Raw genomic sequence first — 24,129 nt, forward strand, 5'->3', positions numbered from 1 at the left:
TGTCTGCCTTTCTCAATTTTAAGGTCATGGTTGCTTGTCCTGAATTTTGCAATTAACCTTCTAAGACCATGGTTCTGCATATTAATTAGGTAATTTTCAATTTTTAAATCTTGTTTGAAAAGTCTGTATGTTCTTAGTTTGTTTTTAGCCAAGGTTAGTTTTCTATTATCATTATGCATGTCTAAGATCCATTGGTTCTCAAATGATTTGTTTATTTTTTTATGAATAAAGTCTAAATTTTTCTTAATTATTTTTTCACTTGAGTTTACAATGGTGACAACATCTAAATCTTGCATGAGGGTTTCTACACTTGTAAACCATTTACTTTTTACATTCTTGTTTACTAAGTAGGCTTCTCTTAGTAATGTGTTATCAGAGTTTGTTACCCGGTTGAAATATTTAAGTTGTTGTTTCTTGATAAAACAGTCAATGGGGTACCTTCCTAGCTCACCATAAACAGCCATTTTTGGTGTGAATTTTGAGAGACCAAGAATGAACCGACAAAATGAAAGATGGACATCCTCAATTGCAGATATGCAGTGCAGTCCCTCACCCCTTTGGTTATTACCCCTGTAACACCGGTTTTTTTTTGTTTGTTTTTTTTGTTGCCGGAGTGATTCACATTCCAAATTTTGGGTCCCCAGGCATCTCTAATAAATAGCTGGACTAACTGCTGGACTGAAAAAATGACATTATCAAAAACTCGAACAAGATTGGGGGAAAATCTGGCCTAAAAGTTTTTTATCTCGGAAACTGAAGGGCGATAAGACTCAATTTTCAAGGATGCAGATTGTTTGGACCAATGGTTTCAGTTGTTTCAAGTTTGTTGTTTGTCTATAAACATGGCAACGTTGTTTTTTTGGTGGATCAACAAGATATTCTGTTCCAATAAAGGATTTTGATATGTCTATCAAAGTCTTTTAACAATTCCTTATTGGAACATCTCGTGTATAATTAGTTCTCAACTCTCCCAAATTTGACAATGGTACAAACCCAGAATGGAGTTCCTGTTCATTGCATCTTTTATTGTAGTAATGTTCACGCCACTTAAAGATGCACACTCAGGAACATTCGCTCGAGCTTTTTTTTGCAATGATAGGAGCAAATAGATGTAAACTCTGGTTGCATCACTCATGGCGATCAATGATTCAAGGACTGGCTGTCCAGAGTAGCGGATTTAGTGTTCATTTTGGTGTAATGTGTCTATATTTGTGGTTCTCACTTTCTGGTACGAAATCGAATCGCTGCTATGGACAGCAACAGCTGACAGCCCGATTTCTATGGCTCTCTTGACACCGGCAACTAACTTTTAACTTTCTATTTTTACTTATTTGACTTTTTTTTTGGTCCCACTTTGTATATATGCCAGTCAGATATTGACAAGTAATTAAGTGAACAGTCCGGGACAAAGTCAACATTGGGCTCTGGAGTCACAAGTATTCCCTACTCACCATACAGCATTAATAAATGAAATTCACATTACAATCGTATCGGATACAATATACTGCAAAGTGGAAATAACATACCTATTAAACAGCTGTGGATTTCTTTGTACGAAAACCATATAGGGAAATTTACATTTCCAAGAACACAAAACAAACAACATACAACAATCGTCAAAACAATCCACAAATTTAAAACAAACTACACAACATAGTCAAATCAGTAATGAAGTCAAAATAAATGTCTGTGAATTTAATATTTGCAAAAAAAAAAAAATTTGCAGCCGCTAATAATGCAAAATGAGTTAATAGTTTAAATTTTATTATTTAGGATTCCTGCATAAAGTTACAGGGTGTACATTACATAACTATGGCAAGGGAAGTCAGGTTATGTAATAAATTCTAAATTACTAATATTTGATGGGTATTGTACATGTATGTACTATAAAAATATATACACCCATTAAAATCACCGAAACTTCAAATGCAAACATAGTACACATGCAAACTATTAATGGAAATTATCCAGAGGGATTTTGGATTTGTTAAAATTGAGCCAAAATGCTGTGACACTGTTAATCTAATTGGTGGTGGAAATTAATTGCTAAGCCAGTAAGTTATAAAAGTTATAATAAATATTTTGGTAAATATCACTGACTGTAGTTAAGCTATGTCTGTCTTGTGTATGTGCTAAAATATTGCTTTTTGTAGAGTACCAATGTTACTCTGTTTAAACATGTTTATATTTTAATATATGCATGCTTCTGATAGAGTAAATGTGGCACATCTTATGATAAAAATTAGATGCATAAAAATTCTTACCAGAGTTATATCAGCTCAGAATTGTTCTTATATATGTATCATGTATGTGATGTTGAAGAAACTTGTATCATACTTTTGCGGACATAAAACTTGGATTAAATTCAACAAAATCTGCATTCAGAATTCATTCTGTATTTTGCATGTTTAATAGCAATTGGAATTTTCTTGAGCACTGCATCTCTAGCGCTCAAAAAGATGGATTATCGCGAGACGCAACATGATTATCTTATCCACACACTTTGATCAGTCATTTTCACTTGTGTAGTTCCTCCTGATATATTATGTTGCAATTGGGTCATCATTCTCATGTCGCAGATTTTAATATCGGGTGAGATTGCTATGGCAACTGAGTATATACATTACCTAGTTACTGTGACAACTCATCAAATAAGCATTTAGCATCACTTACACTTGCAAAATGGTATTCCAATCATCCATAGCATCATTGGTTGCCCTGGCAACCATCACTGCCAGCTTTTCCTCTTGTGCGAGTAAGACGGATATAGCACTATTCATTATCGAAGACTTAAATTGTAAATACTATCTCAGGTGACAGTGTGGGTAATATTGACATGAAGGTGTTTCAGAAAATCGGTTGAAATCTGCTGGCTATCAACTATACTCAAAAGCCTACAAGAATTTTTGTCTATCAACAGAGATCTATTCTATGTTTTTACACAGTAATGAAAACAAAAAATGTTCTAATAACTAGATTATCTTCTAGTCACTAGCTGTTCATTTACTTTTTGACAAAAAAAACGTACTTATTTGCTCTCATGTTTTTTTAGATAAAGATCTACTGGTGAGGTAAAATTGTATTATTCGGCCAAAATCAACAAAGAAACCCTAGAAAAATACTTCAAAATGATTAATGTCAATAAATTATTATTATTACAAGATGGGAGAATGATTGCCTTGTTAGGGTTTCATTGACAAATCCTGATATTATTATTTAAGGTTACGTTTTCACTAAGTATTATATGGAAAACACTTCACACTGAATAAAAAAATGATAAAATCAGTTGATTTTACAACAAATCCTGAAATATTGGGGTCCTGAAGCTAGCCTGCACTGAGGTTGTGACATCTAATCACAAAATCAAACATTTGTTATAATGGCCACTCAAGGCAACCTAAATACCGAGCTTCTATGCTATTTGAAGTGTATTGACTTTCAGCTTCCATCAGAAAAAAAAAAATTTTGTATATATTATTTTTCTCCTTTGTCTTGTGAATTTGACGAAATAAAAACCGTTTTCATTATATACGTGCGTGTTATTGCAGTTACAAAGGTGTTCATATGTCAAAGGTTATCCAGAGAATGTACTTGAACAAATCCTCCCATATCATTTAGCAAAACACCAAATCCTCCTTGACATTCAGTCTCTTAACTATAAACTGGTAAATTCCAAAGGAATTTTCTTTTAATAGTACAGAGATATCCAATTGTTTTTACTTAATAATTGGTCCTCAAAGGCCTCAATGAATTTTCTATATATACACTACTCAGTGCCTTGTGTACCAACATGACAATGAATTGTCTGCATGATTGCAAGTGAATACTCAGGGGTTTTTCTAAACCGGGGAATAGGGCGCATCGCGCTGATACTTGTGGCTGCCCTCTTATCGAATTACCGATTGAACTTTAAAGTCATAAATATATTTCTTGAGCCGCACACTTCCGTGCTGCCTTACAACATGAAAACTTCCCAGCAACACAAGCTAACAATGTGTCTGGACACCAAATACACTAAAAGTACTCCAAAAATATTTCAATGGCGATAATAATAATAATAATAACTTTATTGCATCCTTAGAATTACAAATGTTCTATTGGTTTACAGCAATAAATATATAAGTGATTAAAAAAATCAAAGTACGATAACGTAAAAAATAGAAAAAAAAGAGTCAAGGTATTATATCCAAAAGCTCATTTCTTAAAATAAATGATTTATGTAAAAATTCCCCTAAAAGTTTTATTATATTTCTGTCATTACTTTTCATTAAATATGTGAATTTTTGCAGGTTGGTAATGATTTCTTTGGGGAATAAAATATTGGAAATAAAATCATTTCTATCTGTTTGATATCGTGGGCAAACTAAAAGAAAGTGTAATTCGTCTTCGATCTCCTGTAATGGGCATTGTTTACAAATTCTATTTTCTAATGGGGTTTTTGGATTGGTATGTCTGCCTTTTTCAATGGCTAGATTGTGACTACTTGTCCTGAATCTAGCCATTGATATTCTTTGATTATTATCCAAAACATTAATGTAATTTTCCAGATTGTAATTAATTTTAAATTTAATGTATGTTCTCAGTTTTGTTTTTTCATTTGTCATATTCTCTCTCCAGTATGTTATGTATTGGCGATAGATACACCGTTAAACGGCACAGAAATCTTCTGATATGGCGTTTTCAGGTCTATCGAATGTGTGTGCTCCCTCTTGTTCATTTTTACTAGAAAAACCCTTGGATACAGTCTTCATACACTTTCACTTTCGAAATGTGAAAATAAAATTTTATAATGTTAAAATTTGGGGTTTGATTTTCAAAGTTCCTTGGTTGCTTACATGTACATAAATGTATATATACCATGCCTGCAAACTGACGTCCAACGGGCATTGACTTGGATTCACTTACGTCCAGCAGAAATACAGTTTTAACCTTTCCACCACCAGTTCCCTCTTTTCATCACAAATTCCTAATATAGTCTGTTATAGTCTGCACTTTCCTTCAAAAGATTGGGACAAAATAGCCGAAGTAAAAACTGAAAATTGACGAAAATTATGTCTGTTGGCTCCAAAATTAGGGTTTGCTTCCAGAAATATTGAAGAATATTAGAAAAAGTGTAGAAAAATGTTGGTGAGAAAGTCTCATGGTGAAAAGGTTAAGCTGTTACTATATCCAACACTACTCTTGAATTTTTTCATAAAATATAGAAACAAACCATTACATTCATACACACAAAATGAATACGAACAAAATATAATTTATAAAATATTTCTGGAAGAAGACATACAGACATGTATTTTCAACAACAAAAATCTGCGTCAAACATACAGGCTCACAGATGACTGGTTGTGAAATCGGAAACTCAAACTTGTCTGTTGTCAGTTGACTGTGACGCATACCATGCAGGTACAAAAAACATGGCAGTTGATCATAGCATTTTGTAGTCAAGATTTGTTATATGCATTTAATTTAATAAACTGTTCAGATCATAGTATAAATATTTTCTGAATCTATCACCAAACAATACGGTGCACTGTAGATACATGTATGATGACAGTTTTCTAAAATCATAATTCTCACCAACTCTGATCTTCCTGTCTTTCAAAGGTCAATTACCGGTAATCTATATTCTTTTAAACATAATGAAGCAATCTTCCTGAAAGAATTTACAGAAGTATGAATTCATGACTACAATTTTATTTTCATATTTTCTGATTTCCCTAAAGAGAAGTATCTTAATAACTCTTATAATGTTGTATAGACACTATAATGTTTATTTTAATATAATGTTGTATAGACACTATAATGTTTATTTATAATGTTGTATAGACACTATAATGTTTATTAATTTGAGACTAATGTCATTAGATAATTAGTGCATTATAAACCACCCATACGTATCGTTAATCAACAAAATATTTGATTTACCTTAAAATTTTACTTATCTCGCTGTCAGTGAAAATAAAGAAATCTTAACAGAACAGGGGAATGATTGACCTTGGTATACATACTACGGATGCATGTTTTCATTGCTAGTACATGCATGCTATAGCCCGCAACATTCAGACAACATAATAGTAACTACTATAATGAATGTACACTGTACTGTCTCTATACATACACAAGACATATCACTTGTTTATTAATTTAATCCTCAGTTTGTTCATTTATTTGTTTTTTTATTCATTGACTGGCAATCACTGGTACATTTACCTTTACTCGCTAGCAGTGCTCACTCACATACAATTCCTGGTGCTCACTCAGTCACTTCCTGGTGCTCACTCGCAGTCACTTGCTTGTGCTCACTCGCAGTCACTTGTTTGCACTCACTCACAGTCACTTACTTTAATATGCTCACTCGCAGTCACTGGCTTGCTCTCACTCGCAGTCTCTTGTTTGCGCTCACTCATAGTCACTGGCTTGCTCTCACTCACAGTCACTTGTTTGCGCTCATGCACTCGTAGTTGCTGGCTTGCTCTCACTCACAGTCACTGGCTTGTGCTCACTCACAGTCACTTGCTTGCGCTCACTCACAGTCACTTGTTTGTTCTCAATCACAGTCACTTGCTTGCTCTCGCTTGCAGTCACTTGCTTGTGCTCACTCACAGTCACTTGCTTGCGCTCACTCACAGTCACTTGCTTGCGCTCACTCACAGTCACTTTCTTTTTTTCAATCACAGTCACTTCTGATATGGCGTTTTCAGGTCTATCGAATGTGTGTGCTCCCTCTTGTTCATTTTTACTAGAAAAACCCTTGGATACAGTCTTCATACACTTTCACTTTCGAAATGTGAAAATAAAATTTTATAATGTTAAAATTTGGGGTTTAATTTTCAAAGTTCCTTGGTTGCTTACATGTACATAAATGTATATATACCATGCCTGCAAACTGACGTCCAACGGGCATTGACTTGGATTCACTTACGTCCAGCAGAAATACAGTTTTATCCTTTCCACCACCAGTTCCCTCTTTTCATCACAAATTCCTAATATAGTCTGTTATAGTCTGCACTTTCCTTCAAAAGATTACAGTCACTTGCTTGTGCTCACTCACAGTCACTTGCTTGCGCTCACTCACAGTCACTTGCTTGCGCTCACTCACAGTCACTTGCTTGCGCTCACTCACAGTCACTTGCTTGCGCTCACTCACAGTCACTTTCTTTTTTTCAATCACAGTCACTTGCCATTTTAGGACTCAAATGCTTCAAATCCGCATATTTTCATTGTCAGCTAACATCATATCATGCATATACATGCATTTGTCTCATGATTTTTTCTTACCTGTTTCTAAACATTTGCAACTAACTCCAGTTTGTATTATTCCTCTCACATACCAGTCAGACAGGATAAATAATGCAAAAATTTCAAGCTTTTATAGTATTCATTGACGTATGTAGCTTAAATTGGTTGCATAACAAAAAGATATTTTGAGCTGTATGTTAGAATGTAAATATATTTTGAGTGATTACATGTACCTATCACATATGAGACATACAATGTACTGTTCACACGTACTCAAATATACTCTTTTATTAAAAAGAATGGGGTCTGTGTCATCTCATGACTTGTATTAATAATAGAATATTGTATTTTATGATGCAGATTACAACAATAAAACAAGACCATAAACTGGAGTACTAAATTTATATTATAAAACTATGTGTCCTAATTTGACATTAGTAAATGTTTTATTGTTGATATTAAAGTTCATTTAATTATTATAAGAAGCTATTAAATATACAATGTATTTTATCTGTTGCAGACATATGCATTAAAAAAAATGAGATAAGGGTGCTTGGTAACAAGAGATGAAGATGCTACAACAGTTGAATCACAAAATTGTGATCTGAAAATGACAAAAATACAGAAAAATTACAGAAAAATTACAGATTTCTATTGTCTTCCCAATCATATATGTGCAAACTTTGATTTCATTAACTATTTTTTTTTTGTAGCCTTAAAAATTTGAATAATAATATAACATCTGTCTGGGTGATATTTGATTATATTTGTATGAAATTGTACATCCATGATGATATATTATCATCCTATCGACTGTCTTAAATGCCCACTCCTGAGAATAGTACATGGTATCAAAACCTTTAAATAATCAAACTACTAATTGTGATGTAGTCTTGTGGTTAATCCACTGATCTATCTATAAATAGATTAGAATAAAATCATAAACTATAATTGCTAATTTCTTATATTATATATTGTGAAATTATATTATATTACAGATGGAGTAAAACAAATGTTGTGACCAAATGTTATACCAATATTGCCAAATATATTTGGACCTTAAATAACCCATTATCTTAATTTTCATGTCTTGAACCAGAGAAAATTATTTTCCATATTTAAAGCATTAATATTTTGTTTGATTTAAGTCCTGGCTTTATTTGATAAAAAGTTGTAAATTTTAGTGTAACATTTTTATGTATTTTTTCAATAATTATTTCTTTATTGTCAGTAATGTAGGACTAAAAATAGATAGTGATATATATTCTCATTTTTGAAATATTTTACTTGTACTTATAAGCCGGTGGCCTCTGTACCTTGAATATTTAAATATAATATAAGGTTATTATGCGAATACCTCAAAGTATGCACAAAGACAGTACAGCTGGAGTATCGACCGATGTGCAGCGTACTGTCTGAGTGCATACTTTGAGGTATTCTCCTAATAACTATATTATTATACATCTTTTCCTTCCAATACACAATGGGAATGCCGAAATTCAAAATGTTTAGAACAGAATCAGCGAACTTCTTTGTGTGGAGTCTGGTCAAACTCTGATGGGAGCATTGTTTGTTTTTATTATTAGAGGACGCTTACGTGCGTAATCATTCCATATTTGGAATTTGCATTCCTTAATATGGTAGGATGAAAATACCCCGTAAAATACTGCACAATTACAACACGTTGTATATATAATATTAGAAATGCATCAATATAAACTCACATATGTTCTCAGGAGTGAAAGCAGCTCACATAAACCCTTTAATAATATGTGGTGCATTTTGTGATGTATCTCAGGCTATGTGAATAAACCAATCTATTAAGACATATTAGAAAAAAACTCCTGTGTACTGAGCCCAGGATATTGGAGAGTATTTAAAGTGCCTGTGAAATGGCTGCTATTTTCACGCCTAAAATTATCCATTGATACATAAATATTATTAATTTTTATGTTTCTAAGCATGAATTATTTTTTTTAAGTGAAAAAATGTGTTTTAAACTCAATCTATGGCAACTTTATTTTGTGTATTTGAAAACGAGGCTCCTCATTAGCTTCTCATTTGCATACAGAAATTCCCCTTGTGACGTCAGAAGGGGAAGTCGCATGGCAGCTTGCATTGCCGATACGTGTAAATAAGGCAAATTTCTTGTGCAGTTTTCTCGTCTTTGACTATATTGTCACTTATGTACTTGTTCGTCGAGGAGGAATGGACCGTAATGAACACATAGTATCAATTTTTGTTGCATGGGATTGAGTTAGATGCGAAATATGTCCGTGCTGGTGTAGCTGGTCACCGTGATCGTCACCGGCGCACGTTTGTACACTGTCGCTGGACAAAATAGAATTTGACGTCGGAATTATCTCGTTATTTAGCAGGTTACTAGGCACGTCACTACACTGTTGTATTTCATCGATCGTCTGACTGAAACTTTCAAAATTAAAATAAAAGAGAACATATTTTGACATTCTAAACATTAGACTATAGTGATCACTATAAAATAATTAAAAAAACGACAAATCACAGTTACTAAATAAATGACAGCCGCGTGGAAATAAATTGAAATTTTGTTGAAATAGGTGAACGCGTTGGGTCACGACGAGGGCAAGTGCGTTAAAAGTGGCGTTTAATTGGATAACAAAAATAATCGAGATCGACACACATACCGATAAATTCAGAGCGAATTCGAGTTAGCGTGATCCATGGCGTAATTGTCATAATTATAACATCATATTAAAACTTTATTTGGTGGAAACACATTGACCAAGCCCGGATTCTTCTTTCAGAAATTATTACGCAGATCAAGCTGTAAGCATGGAGGTAAAAAAAGAACAGAGGTGTGAATTCGACATTCAACACCAATCACCAAACAATTCAGAAAGTTTTAGCCTTCGAAAATGAAAACAATTAGCAGTGTGTAAGGGCTGTGTAATTTTCTGTTTGTCCGACGCTTCGTTTTCGTGTCACTGTCAAAATTATTGCTACCTTTTACCTAACAGGGACTAAATGGTCTCTATAAAACGATAATCAGGATCGCAAAAAAGTCAACTCATTTGAAACACTTGCCGGACGTTTCTCTCTCTTCTGAAATCCACCTCTGTGATCATGGTCCGAAATCAAAAGTGTTGCGCCAGGTTTATGTTGTCAACGTTGTTTTTTCATGGACGAGGACAGTTTCTCCAAAAAAAAAGAATCTGATGTTAAGTGGCTTTTGTTCACTGATGTCGCACCTTCGGGTCGATTAGAAACGTGTGAATACTTACACTATGACTATACGTTTCACTGCAACTGCCCACAACACAACATCTAAAAACTCTCTCTCAAAAAATTAAAATAGTCAAAAAAAAGAAGAAAAAAACGCCGACCGGAAAATATATATTGTTTAAAAGTATACTGAATGACCAGTGTTATTATGGCTCAGGGGTATGACTTCCTCTCACATTTTGGCATTTGGTGGCGCACTTGCGATGAGAGTCGGAAATCCGGAAACAGTCGACCATTTCAGGATAGGTGGGCGTGGCTACAACACGAGAAATATCCCAAATTTACTTGGATACGAGTAATCATTTTCGGCAAAAAATTCAATATCTGCCCATTTCAATGGGACACAGATCTAAAATGGGAAACGTGAGGGTGGGCATTGCACAGGCACTTTAAGTTAAATCTCATAAATCCTTCATAAAATATATTTTTTTTTTAATTTATGTAAATTAGGTAAAAAACATGCATAAATTTCAACCATCGTCATTAGGTCTGTGGATTATCTGAATTAATTTTTGCTGAAAAGACTTTTTGGGTGTTTTGGATGAAATTTATTTCCACTGATTTTTGGCAAGTTGAATGTAAAATATAGGGAGAAGATATATCATTCCTTCAGCAAAAATTAATTTCAAGTGAAAATAAACTATTTTACAGTATGTATGTAGTTGGAATCAGGTGACTGGTTTGTGGGATATCAGACACACAGACAGACAGACAGACAGAGTAACTACATGGAGTCAACAATTGCATTCACGCTATACTAGAGATGATGAAAATATGACCTAACCACAGACACATTTATGTAAGCACATGAGGCTACCATGATAGTGGAAAAACAATGCATCAAGTCCTTCCTGGTGTAAAAAGAAGTGTGCATGTTAGAAAAAATCAATTCCATTTCATGCCTGATTATTTTTTGTTCATTAATTATATAAATAATGCATAAATACAAATTTAATTTAAATTAATAAGAGGGAGTTTATAGGTCAAAGCGTAGATAAATTGAATCCATAAGTTCATGGCTAGCAAGTACCGGTAAAAACAAATATAGTTGCATAAATACTGTACATGAACATTATTAAATTAGATTCATAAATGAAATAAAGTTAGTATTATTTTAGGAATAGAAACTTGATAAATCAGATGCAATGTATATGTAGATGTAGATAAAAGGACCATAATCAACTATGCCAAATAAACTATAAATATTTTTTAAAAAAAGGAAAAAGCTCCATTTGTTGAAAACTTATTTATTCATTATGTGTTTGTGTCATTATTTAACTAATTTTACTCCAAATAGAGTTCTATAAATTCAAATGGATTTAGGGTATTAAAGTTCCAATTATCCCACTGTAATCGGCTTCTTGCTGTAACAGGGATGCTGTAATTATTTAAATTCACTGAGAACGGGAACAGCACCATTCCCCCCTCCCCCACTGGATCATGGATGATATATTCACAACTTTTTATCATTGCTGAAAAGGAAGCCAACCATTAAACTTGAACCCACAATCTCCTTGATGCACTGGGTGGTCATGCTATAACTATTAGGCCATAGAGGTATTGTATTTACATTTTTGGCATCAAATGAGAAAAATTCACCTGTTAAATGGTATATAAGTCAGGTTGAATATCAAACATCTTTATAAATGTGTATTCACATGTAAAGAGGTTGAAAAAATTGCGAATGAATGAATGACAAAAAAAATAAGACGATACACATCAGGGGGGAGAGTTTGGAATTTTGAAACTACAAAAAAATTAAATTTGGTTATAACCCTTTGTTTTCACAACAAAATTGTTGTATATTTTTCAATAGATTCTTTTTTCATTTTTAACCAAATTGACTTGATTTATCATTGCAGCTACATGTATTGATGAAAATTGTTGAAATAAATAAATAAAAATATTCACAGATTTATTTTGTTAAAGCTGATTGGTTTTAAAAGGGTGAAGGTCTGATTTTTTTTTTACGGAGATGTAAACTGATTTGCATGAGTTGTCTAAAGTGCTTATTAGACTCATTGTACTATGCTATATGTCTGTGTGTATGCCCCTGACTGATAATAGACCATTTTCTGTTCATTGCAAAATCCGTCGCTGTGTGTGAATTCGAACATCAAAATAGGACAAACAAAAGATATAGCATTGTCGTAGCATGGGTGTATTCACGCTTTGTAATGTATGTGCTTTTCACATTTGATGATTGTCAGTTTTGATTGATTAAGGGTACCTCAAAACCGTATTACCCTCTGAAAGTTTGGCGTTCCCACATTAAACTATAAAAAAATCAAATCATTCAATTTTTGTGGCGGACGCTTGGTCCGTGCTTTTCACATGCCACACCTTGCAGTGAACAGAAAATTAGCTGTTTGCAATAAGTTAAAATCAGTGATAGCAGTAATGACAACATAGCTACCTGCAAATTTTTACTTTGATTATATTATACAACTATAAGTAAAAACTTTGTTAACTTGTTAACCAAAATAGAAATGTCACATTATTTTTACGGTATTAATAAAGAATTCTAATTCTATTCTATTCTATTCTATTCTACACAGAGACTCAATCCACAATTTTCAGAACTTGAATCCACTATGTAATTGCTTTGAATGAGAAATACATGAATATATAGCACTTAATAACATTTCATTCCAAATTGTAATTTCCCTGCAGAGCTGTGCATTATATAAATATGAGTGCCCAGCTGGGAGAAAGAGATTCTCCACACAACATCGATATGTAATCCTATTTTGAGAGACTTTATATCGCTGCACGTAATCTTCATATCATACTGACCAATCTGTAATTCGTGACACTTTTTTTTTTGACAACTGAAGTATATTCTAATTTGAAAATTAAAAACCGGTTCACTTACATTCTTTTTTATTCACATATTTCAATATTTCTGTAAATAACATAGTTATTATGCAAGATTGCTTTGGTATACATATGGTTTGTAATAAAATAAAGTACAGGCAGAATATGAACATATAAACACACACACACAGGATTCAAACTCGCAATCATGACAAAATGCATGTATGTAAATGAGTCTCTATGTGGTAGTTGAGCACAGTAACTGAGCGTCATAGTTTTCATGAAGATACGAGTTGAGCGTACGTTCACTTTTAAAAGTATGCGTGGGGATAAACCATGGAATGCTGGTAATGTAATGAGAGCTACCGTATGTTCAGTTGACACAAGTTCACGTATTCACATGAGAGGACATTTGTTAAATATTCATGCAGTTTAACCTCTATGACCTTGTAAGAAGGACTCATCAAAAAGTAGTCTTCCTCTATTCATTGTTAAGAGCGTCTCAGCTTTCTGAAGATGCGAGTTAAGCTAGATTGGCAAAGTTGGGACTTCTTTTTGACAATTATGTCTTGACTTTGCCAGTCTAGAGTGCCACTGTAAGTAGGCCTGCACCTCGATCAGTGTGTCACAGTCACCAAAATTTCTGCTCCAAATAGCATCTTAATGAATGCACCCTCACAGTGATAAGATTTACAATGCGTTATCTGAATCTTTAACATCAAAATCATCTAAAAAGAAATTCTAGATGTCTGTGCATTATACATTATATAAACATTGCTTCCAATTTTTTGCAAACTTTTTTTTTTAGTCTCCGTTCAAACAAAGTTTTTGTTCAAATTTTATATATACCGGTACATTGTACATTTTAAATTACATGTCCATGACAATTTGTCATATAATCTTATCAAAGATAGCTGACTGTCATCCATCTTGTTTTTTTTGAAAAATGTGGTATCTTGGACATGATTTCTTGATTTTCATTCAAATTTTCTTCAAACATTATACATGTCCATGATGATTCGTTTTGTGTTTTATATCTCTGTACATGAACCTGGACAAAAGAAATTCAGTTTGGATACAAAAAATGAATGAATAGCATATCCTGTTTAATTTCTGGCCATATATTAAGATTTTTTGAGTCATTTAATACATCTAACTTCTGTTGATACTAAACCAGCAAATTATTCACTCAAAATTATTAACTATGCTTTTGGACCATATTATTTTATTTTTGGCATGAACTTTATTCCAACAGGGACTATGTCATTAACAATGACTTGTTTTTACTAGAATCCCAGTGATCAAGATATAAATATGTATGCCAAACATTTCAGCTTACTCAGAAAGAACAATCGTAAATTGAAAAAAATATATCATATTTTCTGAAAATTTTGACAATAGTGTTAACTTATCATACTGCTAGACTGAAAAACAAACAAAACTGAATGCAATACTGTGGAATACTTTATTTTTGCTGGAATTAATTTTCGCTGAAAAGGCTTTTTGAACGTTTTGTATGGAATTTATTTTCACTGATTTTTGATGAGTTTAATGTGAAATATAGGAAAAAATGTATATTCGCTGGATTTAATTTTCACTGAATCATCCCTTCAGCGAAAATAAATTCCAAGCGAAAATAAAGTATTCTACAGTACTAAACTTGCTTCCATGAAAACTGTATTTTTACAACTAAATTAATCTTGCAGTCCCTAAATACTAATTGATGGTGCCTGTATGCAGGCAAGAGGATCTTAATTTGTGTCTTAATTAAAGTGTGTACCATATTAATCTCTGAGTTCTGGGCAGCCATACTGTGGCTGTGATTTGTACAGGGCTCAGACATGGGATGTTTTGGCTTATTAAGAATTTAATATTATTATTTTCCAAAATTAATGAATTTTATTTGCTACTTATAAATCTCTAATTTGAACCAAAAAACAATTTTCTGGTCATTGTACATGGCAGTTATATTAAAATAAATTTCCTACCCTAATCCTTACTTCAGCTTTTGACATGTTGAAAATTTCAAGGAAGTTCACTGCCGGAACAAAAACGTTGTAAGATTATTTAAACATGACAGTTTGAACTGTTTATGTATGCCTATTGATCATTTTTGCTTACATATTTGTTTACTTATCTCATGAATAATTCATTTGATTCAATTAGTAATACGTTTGACATCATAAAATCGGTGTCTATGATCTTTCTGTTTATGAGTATAAATAGTAATTTTTTATGCTGAATCACACAGCTATTGGTGCACAGAATACCAAACATGTGCAGTATATATTAACTAATAAAGAGATGGCATGATGAAAATTAGTATTTAATGATTTAATATATTCATTTTTTCATGTTTCCATAAATATTGTTTCTAGTCATCATGTATATCAGCTAAAAATATGCATGCCACAATTTTTTTTTGTCAGATTTTCCAAAAAACAAAAGAACATGCAATATTTAAATTATAAATTGCAAATAAAGCAAAATTGTTATTTAAAAAACAAAACAACAAGCACAATTGTTATATAAAAAAAAAATTGAAAAAAACAAACAAATTCCCGCTTGGAGATAATGGTGAATCACACACACATACAGGTTAAATGCAAAGACTCCCATTGTGTGCTTCACACATAGCAGTCAACAAATGTGTTCATGGTGACTTTGACGCTAACAATCTGTAGATTTCATTTTTGTTCGTTTTTGGATCAAATTTATTTTGCACATGTTTTTCTATAATTTTGGGAAAATCAAATTTAAAAATTTGGTTTACTTTAATATGCTGTATAATGTTTCACTCTTTTTATTTTTTATGAATTATTTCTATTCTACTTAAATTAAAAAAAATATCCCTCTGTATGTGTACATGTACACGTATTAAACAATGGAATGTCCTAAATCTCACTTCATTTCAAAACATGTTTTAACAACATCAGTAGCCTTTACTGTACTTACTGGTCAATTCATATTCTCATCACATCGAAAGCAAGATCCCCCTTTGTAATAGTGGTATATTCCACAGCAGCTCTTATTCACAGGTACAGTCTTTAATAGTCTATATACACACTACACTATATACACCCACCCCTATATGTGAATGGTACAGTCTTGTGCCTTCTCACTTCACCTGTTGAATAACCCTCCTTTGCAATCAACCAACCCACCCCTCAATGACAATGGAACAGTCTCAGTATTGCCATCTCTCTTGATGCAGTTTCATTTTTTTTTCTCTTCTAGACGTGAGGAGTACGTATTATTACACCTGTTGTGAATACATCTGACAATTACGTTCCCTATTCCGACATTTTCTCTCCACGACCCTATCGCATATTCCCGGATTAGTACGAGCTGGACTTCAAATATTTTTTGAAGATTTCACCTCTGCCAATGTGAGAATAGAACAGAACGAGTAGTGAAACATTACCAGCAGAAATTGAAGAAAAATAACAACAATAACGAGATGAAAGTGGTGGTAATATATTTGGTAAGTTTCCGTCTTTTCATATTTGACATTGTTTTCATTGCCAGTCCTCGCTAATTGCTATTTTCAACAAATGCAAGTATTTCCAAATAGGTGATAATCATGTTTGACAGTTTAATGGAAGATTTCTTTCCTTCCCTTGTGCTTTTCGCCTTGAAAATAATAATGCTCTATTTATCTTTGTCTGTAGTAGATATTTTTTACCTCAATAATCAAGTAAATTTTATTTATATGAAGGTACTGTGTTTTAAATTGAGATGATTTGTTTTCTGAAATGTATGTTCCATTTTTGTGGAATAGTGGACAAAACATCAACGCAATTCAACATTAGTAATTAGATATGAAATGGTGACGTAGAATTCATATTTTACAAATTTATTGTTTTAATTACTTATAATATTAAGAATCATTGTGTATGTGTTTTTGAATAATGAAAATTTTAACTTGAAATCTGTGATTATAAAATTTTTTGTCTCAGAATCGAATACCGAGCAGCGAAGCAACCATTGCATGTTTCTGCTAGTTCTTTAATATTGAGTTGAAAATCAGTACGCAAGTTTTTCTGCTTCAGACATTGTTGACTTAAATATCAAATAGAACTGTAATTTTTTGAAGAATCTAGCATTTGAGTGTTTAGTGAAAAGTGCTAATAAAATCTGGTTAGGTGGATTGAAAATGAAATAGAACAGTTTTTTGATTTTTTCACATAATATACAAATCGTGCAAAACCAGAAAAAAAAGAGTTTTCAGTGAAATAGTCTTTCGCTATTGAAAATATTAAACCAAATTCCGCTGTAACCAAGTCAGTTCTGGGTATCTCCATTCAGATTTAAATTTAATCTGCCATTTTGTCTTAAGATACAAACCATACATATGAAATCACAAATGCATGTCTGAGCCCTGTAGGCTTAGCGCCAACATTGTGATATTAATAAATGTATCGCATCTGTAACGTGACAGTTTGTCATATAAAACTGTCAATAATGCTTTACTCGCTACTGGTGTAACCTTAACGCAGTCGTTTTCAGTGGAATGAAGTACTCTGATACACGTACTGATTTCTGTTTCATTTTTGCTGCTCTACGTTTTGGTGGTTCATGAGAACAGAGATTCCTGAATATTAATCACTGTCACTTTTAACACCAGTGAAATTTTCATTGCTACAAAATTTTACAATTTTTTCTGTCATTTGAAAATTTGTGTTGTGTGAAATTAAAATGGTTTACACTATTATGACGAGTACTTTGATTAAAAAAATAGATTCAAGAAGATTACGTTGATGTTGCAATCTGATATTAAGACACCTGCTGGTCCTTACTGACAATTCTTAAGCCGGATTTGTTTATATTGTTTACATAATATCAATTTTTTATTTGTCATCATTTTTGTTAAATAGGAAACAAATTTAGATCTAATTTTTTAAATCCATAATTTAGGCTGCCAACATTTGTTTCAAAGTTTTCCAAATTTTTTTATTATTTTATATTTTAGTATTTTTTGAATATTGTTAAATAACCTACTTGTTTTGACCAGTTTTGGTAAAAAAATATGAAAACAATTATACCGGCTATTTCAAGCATACATCCATCAGTCTGGTAATTGATACTTATCCTTTCCACCACCAGACTTTCCCCGCCCAAATTTTTCTGCATTTTTTAATATTCTTCAATATTTCCCTAATTTTGTAGCCAACAGAGTCAAATTTCACTCAAAAAATTTGGCTTATTTTGTCCCAAACTTCTAAAGGAAAGTACAGACTATAAACAGGACTATTTTGTGAATTTGTGATGAAAAGAGGAAACTGGTGGTGAAATGGTTAACCAATTAATTGTTTGTCATCTTTCTTTTTCAGAATTTTTCTGCAGATTAATTTGTTATTTGCCCAATGCTCACCAGTGGGAGTTTTGAAGGGTGACCCCTTGCCCAATTTTTTAGTGTGTATTTTTATTGTGTAATCTTTCCATTAGTAGTTATGTTATCGCATATATTTTATTTCTTTATAGCTGACTAGTTTTAATAAATTGTCTTACTTTTAATCTGGTATGTTGTAGTGTTTTTACAAATCAACAATTATAATATTTAGTATGAGCCTTTAACTCATGTGATATTGATCACATAAATAATGTTCAGTTTCCACTGATACCCAACTATTTTGTCCTAGTCTAACAGTGCTATATACAAAATCGTAAATTGTGTGAGAAGAGTTTTTTTTTTTTTTTGCGTGTCAATAAAGTGAAACCATTATCGTTTGATATTTATAATAGTACTTTAAAACGAAATTTAAAAACTGAGCTTTTCTATAAACATCACCTGTTGTGATTTTAACTCTTTAATAACAGCATTTTTTTTGAGACCTATTAATAGTGAGTTTTGTAAAGAAATTTCTAATAATAATAATAATAATGTACATGTATATTTAAGTATGAACATAATCATTCCTGCGTACTGTGCTTTCAAACGCAAAATGTGTGACAAAATCATGGCTATGTCACACGGTTCTTTTAAAATGTATGAAATATACAGAGAGTGATGTTTTATCATGACCTGTATTTTCATTATTAAAAGTACCAAATGTTGTTGAATTCTTTTTATAGGATCAATAACGCAGTATTTTTGCCAGGATCATTAAGTAGGAAATCCATTTGAGGAAACTTGTAGTATGGAGGTATTCCCTGCATTTTATACAGTTGCTTTTATTACTCTTTGAGCACCAAAGTCAACATTTTTTATTTATTAACTAATTTTAAACTCACATAATTTTTAACTAATTCTTTTAAAATTGTGATCACGACTTTCGGTTAGTGGGAAATTATCTTCATTTGGTCCAAAAATATAGAAAAATACATGAAAACAGGCATAGTGTAGCATCAAATTTTTACTGAGAATTTTATTTCAGTTCCGAGTCAAGATTGGAAAACAAAGAATTTAAAATAAGGTGCGAGAGGGGGCGGTCACTAACAAAACCCATGGTGGCAATGCGCCCCGGTTACCCGCTCAGGGAGACCAATAAATAATCCATAGCAAGGATTTTTCGTTCTCATATTAAAATGCATATAAATCATTAAATAAATTTGTTAGCAGGGAAATTGAATGCTTTATAGTATTTTAACCAATATTGTATTCACGCTGTCAAATGTACATGTAATTAAAACAACAAATTAGTTAAAAATGTTCCGACGCATATTTGATGTTTGTCACTTTATTCTAACTTCTATTATTCTACAATTTTATTTTAATTTAATCTTCTCACATGAATGCATTAGGAATATTGAATTTCCTGTAGCATTGACCTTCATTAAAAATAGCTCAGTTCAATTGGCTTAATTTGATTTTCTGTCAGATTGTTGTTCATAAACAATACTATTTTTTTCGCAATGTGTGTATTTGTCTTTACACATTGCCAGTCAAGTATTGCTATGAAATACACGCGTACCAAATTGTTCTAGTATTGCTATGAAATACACGCGTACCAAATTGTTCTAGAAGCACACTCTTAATAGTAGTGCATGTAAACCAAAAATTGTATACGTTGTTCAGTGAATTATTAAACAATAAAAGTTCCCATTTTTAGCTGGTTTGATTCGGTTTAGACACTGCACTGATTTGGGTTTGAATGTGCTTAGTAGATTCAGCAGTTTCAACAAATTTTATTCAATTTTACATTGTCACATTATATTAACACAATGATATTAATAAATTCAAATGAAGTTTAGACATTTTGTAAAATTTGTGATTTTAATATCAATCCACCGAATACATGTCTTAATGTGGAAATGTTTACATGCGTTATTATCGTGATTTATTCGTGACATGTACTCAGAGAGTGACACAAATAACAGAAAAAGGAATTAAATTTGTTCCGAGAATGATTTAAATCAATAGATGTAATCTTTATTTATAACAGAAGATTAGAGGATTAAATGAAAGCTTGTTGAGATGTTGCTTAGCGACACATGCATTTAATCCCTGAAATGCTTAAATACTATAATCATAAAACTAATCAAAATGGAATGCCATATTTGGGTTAAATAACATTAATTCTGTGATTATGGTCATATTTTCAGCTTTGGATGTTTTTATTATAAACATTTATTTTTTTTGGTGAAAACTATTCATTGTTTTTAGTTGGCATATTCCATCATAACTGTGGTACCAGTGTTGTCGCTAGACTGTCCCTGTGTATTACCGGTACAACGGATTCCAATTTTATTGATCTGGAAAATATATTCATTGCTTTGTCGCATGAAGGAATGAATGATAATAAACTGTATATTAATTTTAAATGTAACACAATTAATTTCCCTCATGTGCCTTTAAAATCAGTCTCCGGGGTAAGTGCAAGCCATCTCTTATCTTAGCCCTTATTCTTGGTGTCGGTCTAAATAAATGTTACAACAACATTACAACATGGTGATTAATATGTATGGAGACGTCTGATTCTGAAAAACAATAACACTGAATGATAACTGAGTACGTACACACCATTTTCAATTCTGCAATGATGGATGTGTTTTCATGCCATTGGTAAGACCACTTGTTGATTTGTCAAAAAAAGAAAAATATTTTTGAAAAAAATACATGTTGAAATGTGCAAAATGTTGTACAAAAATTTGGGTGGAAAAAAAAAAATGGCATTCAGGTTTTCCACAAGTAATACTTGTGTTACATTGTGGTGCATTATTTGTGTAAAAAATCACAAAAATGTCAATATAGCCAACCAGCAAAATAAATAACAAGCATGACTTAAAGTAAACATGTCAATATACTGCCTTAGATTTGTAAAACAGTGTTTCCTGTCAGCCATTTATCACTGTCTATCGCTAATAATGTTTTAATCAAAAGATGGAGTTTTTTGCTCCAGGGGTTCTTGACTGTATATCACTATATGTTGCATTTTTCTTGCTTATTTCAAGGATTTTATCATAAATTCTATTTGCTTCTAGTAATTATTGCGTTTTAAGTCCTCTTATATTTTGAGTGTTCTCTCAGAGGCGTAATAATATATTTTTTGTTTTCAATATCAGAAAATTGTTATTTATTTTGGAATCAGTTTAGTTCTACATGTATTGAGTAGCAAATTCAACTTTCATCATCTTTCTCACATTTCTCATATTTGTTTTAAAAATTTTAATACGGATTTATATCTAAAAATATCAAAAAATTATAGAAAAACGAAACTGGCAAAATGTTGAACCAAAATTTTGGTGTGAAAATTATGGTACTCAAAAATCTAATTCTTATATTTACGGTACATTGTTTTTTTCTCTTTATTTTATTTTTCTCAGTGATTGCATGATTTTGTAGGTTACAATGCTATGAAGGTATCCAGAGAATATCGCAAAGTGTGCATGCAAGTAGGCAGTGTGGCATTGTATCTGCCAATGCAGAGATTGATGCATCCCTGTACTGCCTGTTCTTCGCAATATTTTCTCGTCATTCATTTTATTATACATCTTTTTCCTGTTTGTAATAATAATTTAATGAGAGATAACAGCCCTAAAAGTCAGTGAAAAATATGTTGCACTATGCAATTGTTTGCATTCAGTGTTTGAATTCTATTATGCCATGCTAAAATGCTCCTGCTCTCATTAACAAAGAAAAGTCTTCAAATAGGACATCATCATCTTCAGCTCGTTAAATGTTGGAGGCATATATTTTACCTCATATGAGGACAAAATTGGAATATGTGAATGAATGCAGATATGCTTTGTAAGGTGTGCTGATACGCAACAGTAAACTTTCTTGTTTTTGGTGCTAGATTTATGATAATCTGGTTATGTGAAAACTGCAGTGAGAAGAACACTCACAGTTTCAGTTTCCTCTTCGAATATAAAATCCTTCTTGCTGCATTCGGTGGTGAAATTTGAACCCACTCATCTACTTTAATACAATTAGGAGAACCGGTATCTTTACTTTATGGAAGACCCCTGTCTACTTGATCACAAAGCCAGTTATAGTCCAGTGTGGAAATGGTTTTGTTTTAACAAGTTGTTCTATTTTATATCCAAAATCTGAAAACCATTTCATGTTGTTAAACTCTTCATCTTCTTGTTTAATTTAAATAATGCACTTGTTTTTTCATTTCATGACGTCTGAACTTTCCAAAACTGAACACTGAGGGCGCTTTCCTCAACTATGATGTCATATTCACAGTGTTCAATTACGGATTTGACAATGGAGGATAATAATACTACAACTATAAAATTTGATTTACAATCTGACTGTCATATAATTATAGCCATTTGTGGCGTTACCAATGTTTTATAAAAAAAAGAATGATATAATAATCAAAGCCGAGTATAGGCCGAGCCTTTTGAAAATGACTTGAGAGTAAAAAATAGCTCTTCTAAATAGCACTTAGATGACTTAGTGGAGTGATTTCAACGTGTTGGGGAATAATACATAAATAAAAAAAAAGGGGGGGGGGGGATTTTGCACGGCCAATAGCTGTGTTCTCACTAAGAAATAAATAGAAGGGTTGGATTTGTTCCAGTTTAGAAAGTACAAGACAGTTATTCATTTATGTAGAAACAGTGTACTCAAATGTTCTAATCTGAATAAAAAACCTGGGACAAAAAAATTAAACCATGAGGAAAATGTTTCACGTCTCATATCTGGTGAGAACACTGCATTGGAATTTAGTGTACAAACCTGGTTAGAAAATATTTGTAATATAATTGATGCTAAAAATCAATTATTATTCTCTTTCCTATCAACAGTGTGCTCTGTTGCATAGCAACGGACAACTCAATTTACAGACAATTAAAACTATCCACACTGTATGCATTAATTGCTGTTGACAGTTTTTTTCTTGCTATTTAACAATTTCAGGGGTTTAAGAGTTTAAAATTTTGCGAAAGTTATGTAAAGTGTTTTTCAGACTTGTAATAATTGTGAATATTTATCTCTCCCGGTTTTAAACGGTTTACGAAAATCTTTGCAGTAGATGTTTGTATACTTTGTTGTCTCTTGGGGATTTTGACCTCCTGCGGGTTGCACTGACAGCAAACAAATAAACACGATTACAATGTGTTTTCAGGCAAATCCTATTTCCTTTTGCAATCATGCCATCATAAAAAATTTAGGATCTTTTATTTGAGTCGTGACTGTCTATTTCTGTCGGAAATATCCAAGTATTATAACTGCTAAGGGACGATGTCTGTGAAAGTATTAATCTTGTGAGAAGAGTCAGAGTTAAAGTACATATATACAAGGCAGAATTTTATACGTTAGAAAAACCTTTCAACAAACAAGATACTCCTGACTGTTGGGTGTAACTTTGAACCACTCTAGTTTTAATAGTGAGAGTAAAATTTTTGTGAAATTTG

General features: G+C 32.2%; 1 long non-coding RNA gene across 1 annotated transcript in view; it reads left to right on the forward strand.

Annotated features, from left to right (window-relative positions):
• LOC144350785 (uncharacterized) overlaps window positions 1–16,753 on the forward strand; it is a 56,582-nt gene extending 39,829 nt beyond the window's left edge. The window contains exon 4 of the long non-coding RNA XR_014927045.1: window positions 16,558–16,753. This is a non-coding gene — a long non-coding RNA (uncharacterized LOC144350785). The remainder of the gene's footprint in view (window positions 1–16,557) is intronic.
• The last annotated feature ends 7,376 nt before the right edge of the window (window positions 16,754–24,129 follow it).

This window comes from Saccoglossus kowalevskii, chromosome 18, assembly GCF_978046115.1.
Source record: "Saccoglossus kowalevskii chromosome 18, keSacKowa6.1, whole genome shotgun sequence".
Classification (NCBI taxonomy): domain Eukaryota; kingdom Metazoa; phylum Hemichordata; class Enteropneusta; family Harrimaniidae; genus Saccoglossus; species Saccoglossus kowalevskii.